Below are 13,797 nucleotides of genomic sequence, written 5' to 3' on the forward strand. Positions count from 1 at the left end.
AAAAAAATAGCATTTTTCTACTCATCAGTAGCTATGCTTTCCCCTACTCTGCGTATGAAAACGTGAAAACAGAAAACAGCACCTGTGAAAACACACTTCAGCAGCGTCAATCAGAGATGAGGCAATGGCCCAGGGCTGTGGAATTCCAGCCCCGACTTCCAAGCGCGTCCCTGCCACACAGTGTGTGCCGAGGAGTTCTTTCCAGAAAGCCCCCTAGCCCTGCTGATGGAGAGCGCCAGCAGACTGGCCACTCCCGTCCGCAGGTTACTTGAAGAATCTAGGAATTAAACACAATAGTTAGAGACGCGACAGGACACAGCGGCGCAGTGCAGAGCAATCGTACCCGGGAGGTGTCCCATGCGGCCACAGTCACGAGTCCTAGAGCCAAAGCCGGCCCTGGCTGGGTCTGCAGTGACGACACTAGGCGGGATCCCGCGACAGAGGCCATGCTGTACAGTCCCTGGTGGGTGGGTTCTGGGAAATGGCAGCTGATAAGCGTGGGGGCCCTGACACTGCAAATCAAGAACACGGCCGGTCTCTGAAGATCAGGACAGAAAGGACCCTCAGGTCATCCAGCTCAACTTCATTTTTCAGAGGAAACCCCAAAATAAAAGACTAATTTTTGAACGGAGGCAGAACTTTGTCCTTTAGAAATTCTCAACTGCTCCCCAAGGAGGGACACTTCCTTAGCCACTTAAAGACGTGAAAAACACCCCAAAGAATCGAACACTTTCGGCAGTTGCTTCTCAGCGGGCGACCGCCAACGCCTGTCGCACACGCTGCGGCGGCACAAGACGCTTGGAAGGCAACCACACCAGGAGCCTGGACGAAGCTGTCCAGGGCAGCAACGCAGCCCCAGTGGTGTCACAGTGCCAGACAGACGACACACACTGGTGCGGAGAGACCGAAGACCCCTGCTCAAGTCCTGGGGGCTGCCGCCACGGCTGTTCTCCTCGGTTTCCTCATCTGTGTCGGGCTCCAGAACACGACCCTCCCGTGGCCGCTGCGGGCCGGCCGGGCCGGTGATCTGCGGGTTGGAACCTGCTGCCGCCCTGTACCTGCCTACTGACCGCCCCGCGGTCTCTGCCTGCCCGCCCCGCCCCTGCTCCCTGGCTGCCCGGAGCCACACCGCTGCAGCAGGCTGGCACGAGAAGGCCCGGGAGGCTGGCAGGGGTTTCCCAGCGCCAGTGGGAGCAGAGGTGCGAGGACGGACCCTTCCTGCTCCTGTGTGCAGAGCGGGGTGTCTGAGAGCGGAGGAGCCCTTGCCTGCGCCCCCCGTCCCCCGGCCCGTGGGTGACTGCAGCAGCAGGTGGGTACAGGCCAAGGCGGGAGGGGAAGGCCAAGGCTCTCTCCTTCAGCTGTCGGTGTCGCTTCTCACTTCAATCTCGAAGCCTGCGCTGGCCTTCACCGCAAACAACAGAAGAACACGGCACCTGGGACATTCGACTTACAAATCTCAAAGTCACCACTCTTACGGAACTGGTTGCTAGTGGCATAAAGAGAGGAACACACACAAAAATACGAGTGTTACTAGAGAGCAAGCAGGCTCCGGGGATGCAGGGTGACGCGACGGCTCTTTAACACGAAGACCTCTCCGAGGGGATGTTTAGACAGCCGGAGCTCCGAGAAGAGCCAGGAGGAGGCTCTTCGGGCTCCGGGAACACGGATGCAGACGCCGGGAGCCGGACACGCGACTGGAGCGAGGGTGGCACCTCGGCAAGCCAGGGTGGCCTGGATGGGGTGAGAGAGGGGAGGGAAGGTGGACCCTGAGCACAGAACCTTTTACGAGAAGGCTGCTCCTGGGGAAGAGCCAACAGCGGCATAAGAACAAGAGCGGGGAGAGCTGTCCCCTCCAAGCCAGGCTCTCAGGCCGTTCTGCCCAGGACCCCGGGGTGGAAGCCGCGAGGCGGTGCCAGGTTCCTGGTCCAGGCCTTTGCACACTGGCAGCTTCACCCTCCACAGGGCAGCACCTCCCATCCCATTTACCCCTCCACGAACCCAAGCTGCCAGCTACGTGCACCCGGTCTGAGGCCATCGCGCTGGACGGGCCACGTGTGGGCTCCTGTCAACACTGCCCTGCCTGGCTGGAATGGACCCCCTGCCCACAGCCACTGACGCGGGAAGCATCTGCGGTCCTCGGCTGGGCAGCCGGACAAGGAGAGGATGAGGGTATGACTGGGTCGGAGGCACGAGGGCAGAAACAGCCAAAGCACTTTCCTGTCCCACGCAAGCGAAGTCCCGGAGAAAACAGCAGGCTGGCTGTAATCCCCCGGTTGTTGGCGGGACCCCTGATGCAATCACACTGAGACACGGCCAGCCCTGGGGCCAAGACCCATGCGACACTGCTTCTCATCACTGGCCACTTCTGTTGTTTGAGGCCCAGCAGGACTTGCAATGTTCAGGCCCAGAACCTACTGGTGAATCAACACAGAGCTCAAGCCCCAGAGACGGGAAGGGGACGGACTGCCCCAGGCCCACGGAGCACAATTTAGTCATTCTACTACTAAGGCTACCTGTTTGTCACACAAACAAGAGTCATCCTATCGTTAAAGCGAAGGAGTTAATTCACCCTATACAGACTTGTGAACCCTTTGTTCTAGGTATCATATATGGCATTTTAAGTCCATAAATAGAAATTCTGGTACAATTACTTATGTAAAAATAAAATCTTGAAAAAATAATCATCTCTACACCCAAATAGGGCTTGAACCCACAACCCTGAGGCCAAGAGTGGCAACACTCTACTGACCAAGCCGGCTGGGTGCTCTGGTACAACTATTTGGACATTAGAATAAAAAATAAAGATCTCTATCTCTACTTCAAATTAAGGATAGAAGTACATTGCTAATAGTTTTAAGACTCTAAACATAAAGAACTCGAAAAATACTAGGACACAGACCTTTCTTGCTAGATTATGGGCAAATGTAATAGACGACAAGCAAATGAGGAGACGCTTCCCTACAAAGCCAATGTGAGAATCCTAGGACGGGGCCCCTCCCACAGGCATGCGCACTTCCTGAACTCCAGTCCACGGAAGGGGGGCACCCACGTACCAGCACCTCGAGGAGCTGGGCGCCGCCCTAGCCCACCCGGCCGGGGAGCCCTTCCGTCCACAAAGTTGCGCTCAGGCTCATCACACCCTCTACTACCCGGCTCTTGGGCTCCCAAGTCCAGGGTTTCCTCACACTCCTCCCTCTCAGGCATCAAGCTGCCTATTAACCTGGGAGGAGGAGCAAATTTAGTCTTTCACTTCAAACTCTCCCACTCAGTTTCAAGGTCTCACATTATACCAGGTCCCAGAGATGCGCATTCTTAGGGAAGCAACTGTTCTTTTGTGTACGAGGACCTCTGCTGCTCTCCCCAAGCAACCAATTAAACATGCACAATATTTCTATCCCTGCCACATCAAAGACTCAGTATTATAAAAATATTAACAGCAGGTCAAAGGGTAAAAGAAAAAAAACCACGCTTATCTTTGTGACAGGAAGGCATCTGATACCTGAGAAAAGCTTTTAATAAAAACATTTCCTTAACATGATAAAAAGATGACTATCTCACCCCAAAGTCCCCATCACACCGGAGAGCTGGGAGTGACAGTTCCATCATTGCAGCAGGGAAAGACATGGGTGCTCAGGGCTGTCACCACTATCCAATGCTCTTCCAGAAGCACTAGCCCCCATGTTAGATGGGGCTCTGAGTAAATTAAGAAACGCAACTGGTAGGAATATTTAGGTAGAATGATCATATACCTAGAGTATCCAGGGAAGCAAGTGACCAAGTAATGTAACCGACAACTATCAAAAAACTAAAAAATTGACAAACCATAAGTGACTCTTAATCTCACAAAACAAACTGAGGGTTGCAGGGGGGAGGGGGGTTGGGGGAGGGGGTGAGGTTATGGACACTGGGGAGGGGATGTGCTCTGGTGAGTGCTGTGACATGTGTAAACCTGGCGATGCACAGACCTGTACCCCTGGGGATAAAAATGCATTATATGGGGGCACCTGGGTGGCTCAGTGGATTAAGCCTCTGCCTTCGGCTCAGGTCATGATCCCAGGACCCTGGGATCGAGCCCCACATCGGGCTCTCTGCTCGGCAGGGAGCCTGCTTCTCCCTCTTTCTCTGCCTGCCTCTCTGCCTACTTGTGATCTCTGTCAAATAAATAAATAAAATCTTTAAAAAATGCATTATATGTTTATTAGTAAATTAATAAATAAATAAAAATTAAAAAAACAAAAAATTCACGGGGCGCCTGGGTGGCTCAGTGGGTTAAAACCTCAGCCTTTGGCTCAGGTCACGATCCCAGGGTCCTGGATCAAGTCCCGCATCGGGCTCTCTGCTCAGCGGGGAGCCTGCTTCCCCCTCTCTCTCTGCCTGCTTGTGATGTCCGTCTGTCAAATAAATAAATAAAATCTTTTAAAAAAGAACTAAAAAATTCACAAAGGCATTCAGTTACACGGAAATAGGCAATATTTGTAGAAAGGACACCTGACTCTGGAAACATGTGAAAAGATGCTTGATCAGGGACATGCTACTTCTGAGATTCCCTTTCAGATGTACCAAACTGGCCAAGATTAAACTTAGGATAGAGAGGACAGCAAAGGTATGGGACAGACGTTCTCAGATGCTGCCAGAGGGGACGTGAACTGGTACAGCCACCAAAGGGATCGATTTAGCAACAGCTAGTTCAGTCAGAGAAGTACAGATCACAACCCAAGGATACATTTAATATCACAGAAAACTCAGGTGTGGGGACAGGAACTATATCATCTCCTGTTACTGTCAAGAATATTGTAATACCGGGCACCGGCAGTGGGTTCAGTGTTTGCGTTTGGCTCGGGTCATGATCTCCCTGTGCTGGGCTCCCTGCTCAGTTGGGATTCTGCTTCTCCCTCTGCTTCTGCCCCTGCTCCCCTACTCATGCTCTTTTTCATGGGAAAAAAAAAAATACTGTAATACCGTCCTACTAGGATGGAATGCTACTCATTGTATTTTTTTTTTTTTAAGATTTTACTCATTTGTCAGAGAGGGAGAGGGAGGGAGAGAGAGAGAGAGAGAGAGACCGTGCATGCACGAACAGGGTGTTGGGGCTCAGGGAGAGGGAGCAGCAGGCTTCCCACTGAGCAAGGAGCCTGGTGTGGGGCTCCATCCCAGGACTCCGTGATCACGACCTGAGCCAAAGGCGGACACTTAACTGACTGAGCCACCCAGGCTCCCCTAATGCACTGATTTTAAAAAATGAGGTGGTAGGGGGCACCTGGGGGGCTCAGTGGGTTAAAGCCTCTGCCTTCGGCTCAGGTCATGATCCCAGGGTCCTGGGATCGAGCCCCACATCGGGCTCTCTGCTAGGCGGGGAGCCTGCTTCCCTTCTTCTCTGCCTCTCTCTCTACCTACTTGTGATCTCTCTCTCTCTGTCAAATAAATGGACAAAATCCTAAAAAAAAAAAAAAAGAGGTGGTAGTTCTTTGAGTGCTAACTCAGAGATCACCCAAAATGTATTTAAATTTTATTTATGTATTTTAAGCAATCTCTATGTACCAGATGCGCAACTTGAACTCACGATCGCAAAGTCATGAGTCACATGCTGCTCTGAGAGTCAGGAACCCCAAAAATGTATTTAAATGCAGTATCGTACAAAATACAGGATCCTATTTGTGTGGAAATGCATATACACCCACCTTCTCAAATCCTCACAAAAAACCCTTGAGGAAGGATACATAGAAAACATCAACATTGGTTACCTCTGGAGAGTGGGCTTGGGGACTAGGAGATTTATACTTCAACTTCAATTCTTTCCTTTTTTTTTTTTAACTGTAAGCATGTGGCATTTTTATAATTTATTTTTTTAAAAAAGATTTTATTTATTGGGGCACCTGGGTGGCTCAGTGGGTTAAAGCCTCTGCCTTCAGCTTGGGTTGTGATCTCAGGGTCTTGGGATCAAGCCCCGCATCGGGCTCTCTGCTTGGCGGGGAGCCTGATCCCTGCCCCCCTCTCTGCCTGCCTCTCTGCCTACTTGTGATCTCTCTGTCAAATAAATAAATAAAATCCTTAAAAAAAAGTGGTAGAAGGTAACTTCATTTAAAATGGAACCAGAAGGCCAGAGGCTTTAAACCACGGAGCCACCCAGGCGCCCACATTTTTATAATTTAAACACTGACTAGAAGTTGTGGGTGTGGGGTGGGTAGGAAAAAAGCAAAGTGAGGATGCCGGTAATTGTCAGATGGGTAATGCGTCCACGGGCAGATCGGCATGCCGGCCTTTTCTACCTTTAGGTTTGAAAATCTCCATAAGAAAAAGCTTAATAAGAATCAACTGAAAAAAGAGAAAAAAATGTTTCAATCTGGTGTGTGTTCAACGAAATGACTTTAGACTTAAATGCTGTGATCAATATTCATTCAGCGCAAAGCTGTCCCCAGGCACGCTGATGGCAGAGATAACGGACAGGATCAGACGCTGGCATTCGAGGAGGTTCAGTTAGTCGAATTTTCAAATGGGAGCCAATAAAAAGTAACAGTTGAGCATAAATGAAAAGGTATCAAAATGGAAAAGTTCACATTTGGCAAATCCGATTCCGGTAGCACACTGAGGCGCAGCCGGAGAAGGAGGTCACCTTGTCTCCAAGGCTCCGGGAAAGATAAGCCGGGACACCTATAAGGACAAAGGCCGCCAGACTCCGGCAGGGGACACAGCCCCAGTCCCAGTGGGCGACTCCCGCCAAATCCATGAATACTAACCAAACAGCCGCTGTGGAGGGGAGCAAACCCAGGCCTGGGGAAGAGGCAGCCAATGCGAAGTCGAAACTCCAGCAAGGACATGATCGCTGTCTACGGTAATCGCACATAATAGCGAGCGGTAATCAAAGATGAGTGTGAAAGTGTAACAGAGAAGCCCGCGAAGTGATGTAATCCTGGAAGCCTGAGCCGGAGGCCGGGCGCCCAGGATGTTGATGCTGGAGACAAAGCCCTGGGGCCGGCCAGGCAGGGGGAGCAGGTTCCCACGGGGTCGGGTGCCAGCCCCGCCCTGTCTCCCAGCCCCATCCACAGCCCTTCCCTTGAGGGCCACCTCAGGGAACCAAGGTGAGTGACCGTCGGCCTGAAGCAGGATCCGTGAGGACTGAAGGCAATAGCGGGTCTTTGAACAAACCGAGGAGAGCTGCAGATCCCTGTTCGAAATGCCAGAGAACACGCCGACATCGTACATAAACGGTGGAAATTCACAGACCCTCTCTGAGGCTGTTCTCTTCACTGGGCCTGTTTCTTCAAACACATTACTCGGCCACTCGGAGAACCTAGTCTGGGTATCTCAAGTGATTCCAGCGGAGGGCAAAGCATCGGAGAAGGAGCCCTGGCCCATTCCAACCCTGTGACGTGCTGCTCTGGCCTGGGAGGTCCTCCCGCTCGTCTCTCCTGCCACCCTGCCAGGTGGCTGTTCAAAGTGGACACTCACCACCGGGCTCTCCTTCACCTGCCGCTCCCCACCCTGGCCCCGGTTCTCGGGCTCCACACCGACTCTTACTAGGCTGCCCAAGGTTGCCCTCAGCAACCTGCCCCTTCCCTTGGCTACATCCCTCCACTTCTTACTGCTGGCATGACTCGGGGGCCCTTCCGTCGCCTTCCCTACCTGCTGGGAATGCTGTCCAGCTCCCTGAGTTGGTCCCCCAAGCCCAGCCTTTCTAGGCTTAAACCGAGCCAGAGAGCACCCGATGCTGGGTGCTCCCCCCGCATCAGGAGAGCCCAGGACCCACTGCACAGCCCTGCTGCCCTCCCTCTGGTGGCCACTGTCAGAGCTCACGGCCATCAGCTGCCACTGTGCCATGGCGAAGGCACAGGGTATGTGGTCAAAGAGGTAAAAAGTACCACCCAGCTGCCACCTTCATTTCAAAACCAGGTTTGTATTTAATGATGCAACAGAAGCCCACAGGGGTTAATGGACTTGGCCAGGGTCACAGCAAGGGAGTGAAGATGGAGAAGCCACATTTCCCATTTCTCAACCCCGTAACGAGTGGTAAAGGGCACTTCCATAATCACTGATTTTGAAAATTAGAAAAAGGAGCCTAGTTATCTCCTGAAACTTAATGAAGGAGACCTTGCCCACAAAGAACACAGAATCCACTGAAGTAAACCTTAGTAGGAAGCAGGTTTGGGGCCCGTTAGAGCTGCCAAGAGAGAATGTGAAGAGAGGTAAAGGGGCCAGAAAAACTCTGCCAGGGGAAATGCCTTCCCAGGAAGGGGCAGAATGTAAAGGTGCCAACCTAACTGAGTTATTTATAGTCACACAACAAAGGGAGGACTTCAATGATACCTCCTGAGCTGGGAGGAAAGGCATTTCACAGATACTCAAAAGATCAAGGGACTGTGTCTAACCGTTTGCCTGAGAAACGACATGGCCCTCATCAGACAACAGGAGAATGCCTGCCTGGCGCAGTTACCCTTGAGAAACTACAACTACATTCTGAGGAGAAAAAAAAAAAAAGTGGAGATTCAGAGAAAGAAAATCGGAAGAACTAATGATACACAAAATTACGAAACTACCGCTAAAGAAGTGATTATTTGTCCGGGACCCAGACGAGTCTCACTGGAGGCCTGAAATGTCTTTTCAGACTCAAGAGTAGATTTGACATTTTCTTCTTAATCTCTTCAGGAAGAGGGGGGATCAAGTAAATTCCCCACCTGGATCCATTCCCATGCTGTGGGGAAATGATGATTTGCTCTCCGCGCTTTCCTGGCAAGTGACCAGCTCGGCCCGGACACAGGAAGGCTATTTTGGAGCAAGGGAACCCTTGACCCCAGAGGACACCGTTGGCTTCAGGGCTGGCATCAGGCTCTGTGGGGCCTGCTCCTTCGTGCTCACATCAGGCCAACTCTCTGAGCCAGGACTAAATCTCAGAATTTCAGCCATAAGAATGTACTCCGCAGCTTCCAACTTCCGACAAAACACTTCCTATTTTTATTTATTTCTTTTTCTTTTTAGTTTATTTGAGAGAGAGAGAAAACACGTGTACACGTGAGTGGGGGGAGGAGCAGAGGGAGAGGGACAAGCAGACTCCATGCTGCGTGTGGAGCCTGATGTGGGGCTCAATCTCCCAACCGCTAGAGATCGTGACCTGAGCTGAAATCAAGAGTTGGATGTTTAACCCACTGAGCCACCCTCGGTGCCCCAAGTCAACATTTTTTAAAGAGTCTGTTAAGATACTCTTTTCCTGAGGCTGCCCGTGCCCAAGTGGCTCAGTCCTCTTAATTCTACAGCTCAAAGGCTTCAGCTTTAGTGTGGAAAGCGGAGAAAAAGGAAGAAATTCCTAAACATCGAAGAGAGGGAGAAAAATCCACGGCTCCTAGTGATAACACTCCAACCAAGGAAAGCTGCTGAATATACTAAAAGCTTCCGATTTCATCTGGGGTTTAAATTTCAAATCCAAAGGAAATGGTCACAGTTGTTTATACATAAGCACAAAGACCTCCACAGCAAAAGGTCTAATTCCTTGAGCTTCATTCCTTCCCAAATCTGCCAAGTGGAAACAATAATTTCTCCCTCAGAAATGCTGGGGAGATTAATGGGCTTGTGACTATTATGAAGCACTACAGACAGAGGAACGCTCCATCTCTAGGAAGAACGGTAGAAAGCCCTTCGCCCCGAGCACTCCTGCTCACTCACTATAGACCTTGGCTTACTCAAGCATAAGCATAATAGGAATTCCCAAAACCATACAGAAACAGCGACACAGGTAACTATGTACATACTCAACACAGCTGAAAGAAAATACTTGAATTTACAAAACATTTAATTAACATTGTTCACATGAAAAAGGGTTCTTACAAATCAGTACTCAAAAAGACCCAAGAGAAGAGTGAGGTTGAGCCCACTCAACCTCAGAGAGGTTGGCACAAAGAATATAGATGGCCAATAAAATCACAAAAGCTGCTCAACTTCACAGAAATTGGCGATATACAGATTAAGATGACATAACACTTGTACCCACCATTTCAAAGGGGAAAATCCACCTGAGGAAAAATGGGGGAGGCTACCATAAGAGTTGGCACCCAGTGCAAAGGATCCCAGAACATTCTGGTTGGCTCCCACCTTAAGAAGGAGGAGGGGCTAAAAAAAAAAAAAAGGAGGAGGAGGGGCTCCACTGCCCACTATAAGGACTCCTGGCCTATTTTTTAACTGCTACATTCTTGAACTTGAGTAGGCAACCAAGAAAACTCCAACTTGTGGAAAGTCTACAACATGGGAAAGAGAAAGGTCAAAGCAAATAGGCAGAAAAATAAACATTTCACAGAACAAGAGAAAAATGTACAGGGATGGTCCTTATCTTCTAGAGATACACAGGGAAATGGGAAATCCTGTGGATGAAAGGGCAGCATTACTGGGATTTGCTTCAAATTAACCTGACTGTGCTAGGGGTGCGGAGAAAGTATGTGGGGTCGGAGACGCAAACATTGGCTTTATTTTGAGAGCTGTTAAAACTGCTAGAGGACGTGAACAGACATTTCTGCAAAGAAGACATCCAGATGGCCAACAGACACATGAAAAAATGCTCCACGTCCCTTGGCATCAGGGAACTACACATCAAAACTACAATGAGATACCAGCTCACACCAGTCAGAATGGCTAAAAGTAACAAGTTGGGAAATGACAGATGCTGGCGAGGATGCGGAGAAAGGGGAACCCTCCTACCCTGTTGGTGGGAATGCAAGCTGGTGCAGCCACTCTGGAAAACAGCATGAAGGTTCCTCAAAAAGTCGAAAATAGAGCTACCCTATGACCCAGCAATTGTACTACTGGGTATTTGCCCTAAAGATACAAACGTAGTGATCCGAAGGGGCATGTGCACCTGAATGTTTATAGCAGCAAAGTCCATAATAGCCAAACTGTGGAAAGAGCCTAGATGTCCATCCACAGATGAATGGGCAAAGAAGATGTGGTATATATACACAATGGAATACTATGCAGCCATCAAAAGAAATGAAATCTTGCCATTTGCAATGACATGGATAGAACTAGAGGATATTATGCTGAGTGAAATAAGTCAATCAGAGAAAGACAACGATCATATGATCTCCCAGATATGAGGAAGTGGAGATGAAGCGTGGGGTGTTTGGGGGGTAGGAAAAGAATAAATGAAACAAGATGGGATTGGGAAGGAGACAAACTATAAGAGACTCCTAATCTCACAAAAGCAACTGAGGGTTGGGGGGGTAGGGGGGTAGGGAGAGGGGGGTGAGGTTATGGACACTGGGGAGGGCATGTGCTATGGTGAGTGCTGTGAAGTGTGTAAACCTGGCGATTCACAGACCTGTACCCCTGGGGCTAATAATACAGTCTATGTTAATTAAAAAATTAACAAAACAAAACAAAACAAAAACGAACTGCTGAATACTGGGGGAATCCTATTTTTCCACTTGTTGAAGTCTGAGATTTTTCATAATAGAAAAGTGGGGTGGGAGGGAAATTGGGATACTATGAAAAAGGGAAATCTGAGAAGATCTTGTGGTTTCAGATACTTGATTGGCCAAAATGAACTAAAATCAACAAGAGATTTGGAAAATGAAGCATGTTTCCCTGGAGGGTAAGGGAAGGGGAGAGAAGACTTTAATGAGACATGAAGGACATGGAGATTCCCTGCAGAAGGTCCAACATCCGATGAATAGGAGTCCTACAACAAGAGGAGAGAGGATTAAAAAAAAAAAAAAAAGAGGAGGAAAATGTCATTAAAGAAATCTGGAATTGCTTAGCTCTCAAGAACCTGAATCTCTAGAATTCAGGTGCCTAAATAAAGGACTCGAACTTCTGGGGGCACCTGGACACACTACTGTGAAATTCTAGAGAAGGTAAAAACAACGAGATATACTTTTACCAACACCCCAGTTGCTGGGGAGGAGCTCTTGGGGGAGGAGTACTGACAGGAGGGCCGTTGGAGGGAGGGGGCTGAGCGGAGTTGGGGGAAGCTGTGAGGGCTGGGTGTGGAGGGAGGCGCAGTCGGAGAGTGGAGATCTTTTAAGTGGGGTCTGGGCAGGGAGAAAGGTTCTAACGGGGGCGGGGCAAATCCTAATAGGGGGACAGCTTCTAAGGAGGAAGGTAGCTTTCAGCTGGCGGACAGGCTCCAAGTGCAGAGGGGGTTCTTTTCATCCTAAAGTCTCTACCCGGCTCTATGTTTATAATCAAATGTGTGCTGGATGTGTAAGGAGGTGAAAAATCATATATCCAATTTTTGGCTGTTACTTGAGAATATCAGAACAAGGAAGTAAACCAGGAGAAGAGATCCAGTAGATAGCAGAAGCAACCCAGGAGAAAATAAGAAATCCCAGAATGGCAGCGATGTATCAGGCCTATGGGACGCTCTGTACAGACAGTTACACAGAATGGGAGATTTCCAAGAGGGAGCGCCCTGAGAAAAAAGGAAGAGTCACAGACTAAAAAGGTCATACACTAAATGGTACCACCCAGTTTTTGAAGAGGTAAGGATAAAAGCAGATAGTTCAAAAACCAAAAACAAATGCAGTTTGAAATTGTAGGAAAAACGAAACTCTTAAAAAAAAAAAACAAAAAACATAGCAGGGCGCCTGGGTGGTTCAGTGGGTTAAGCCTCTGCCTTCCGCTCAGGTCATGATCTCAGGGTCCTGGGATCGAGCCCAGCATCGGGCTCTCTGCTCAGTAGGGAGCCTGCTTCCGTCTCTCTCTCTCTGCCTGCCTCTCTGTCTACTTGTGATCTCTGTCAAATAAATAAATAAAATCTTTAAAAAAAAAAAGAAATAATATTGTATATCACAACAAGAAGTCAACCGATACTAGTCCAAAACCGACCAAAAAAAAAAAAAAATCAAGAAATCGCAATATAAACACAATATTTAGCTACATGGAAGAAGGCCCAGGAGAAACAGAAGTTAAAACCGGATTCCTTTGGTAAATCCTTTTGTATTTTTTTCCCCCCCAACTTGGTGGCTCGGGGCCAGGGTTTGACTCTGGGTCTTTCACTTACTAGTTACATAACCTCGCCAGGTGAGCCCCTGCACGTGAACTTGTTTATGAAATGGAGAGGACGCCTACGTTACACAGATGTTGAATTCATCCACATAAAACATGGAAGAGAATGTCTGGCCCAGACATTGTTTAATAAATATTTTGAAAATGTTTAATAAACATTTTGATCAAAATTAAGAAAAAAATGAATCCACGGTAAGTAATGCTACCAAAACAATCTGGAAGGAAAATAAGACAAACCAAAAGCCAAGAACATTAAAACTGTGCAAAACTATGCCTAGGTCAGATGGCCGTGTCAGGGAGTCTTCTCGATCTTTCCAAACCTACCAGTTAACCTTGTAAACTCGCTCATGTTCTGCCTTCTCCAGGAAGCTTTCCCCATCGTCACTCCCGGTGTGCACCAGGATCACCTCTAACCTCCCAATTCTGTCCCCCAGCCCCCCTCCTTAAAGTTTCTCTTCTCCAGAACAGTTTTAGTCCCTTCTACCATTGCCCACAGGTCATCCTGCAGAGCCTTTGGCATCGTGGTCCCCCTCCAGCTAAATTCCCATCCAGCACTATAGACTCCTGACAGAAGCTCCCTCCCAGCCATTCCAGACGGGAGGCCTCACGCTCCTGCCTCCCTTCTAGTCCTGCTCCTGTGCTTCCCTCCAGGCGGTCACCGCCTCTCCCACACCCGCCACCTGCCAGACTTTGCCCTTCAAACGCGCCCTCCCCCTGCCCGCCTTCAGCAGCTGTTCAGCATGGGCCGGGCAGAGCACATCTTTCTCCTCCTTTGATTTCTGCAGAACGCAGCCCACATTCCCAGGACGACTG

The 13,797-nt window shown here is 49.3% G+C and overlaps 1 protein-coding gene across 1 annotated transcript in view; it reads right to left on the reverse strand.

Annotated features, from left to right (window-relative positions):
• Nucleotides 1-243: 243 nt before the first annotated feature.
• FKBP6 (FKBP prolyl isomerase 6) overlaps nt 244-13,797 on the reverse strand; it is a 29,165-nt gene continuing 15,611 nt past the window's right edge. Inside the window, exon 9 of the mRNA XM_032872328.1 lies at nt 244-277. The gene's annotated coding sequence lies outside the window, so the exon portion shown is untranslated. The remainder of the gene's footprint in view (nt 278-13,797) is intronic.

Source organism: Lontra canadensis, unplaced genomic scaffold (assembly GCF_010015895.1).
Source record: "Lontra canadensis isolate GAN:19392208 unplaced genomic scaffold, GSC_riverotter_1.0 scaffold45, whole genome shotgun sequence".
Taxonomy (NCBI): Eukaryota; Metazoa; Chordata; class Mammalia; order Carnivora; family Mustelidae; genus Lontra; species Lontra canadensis.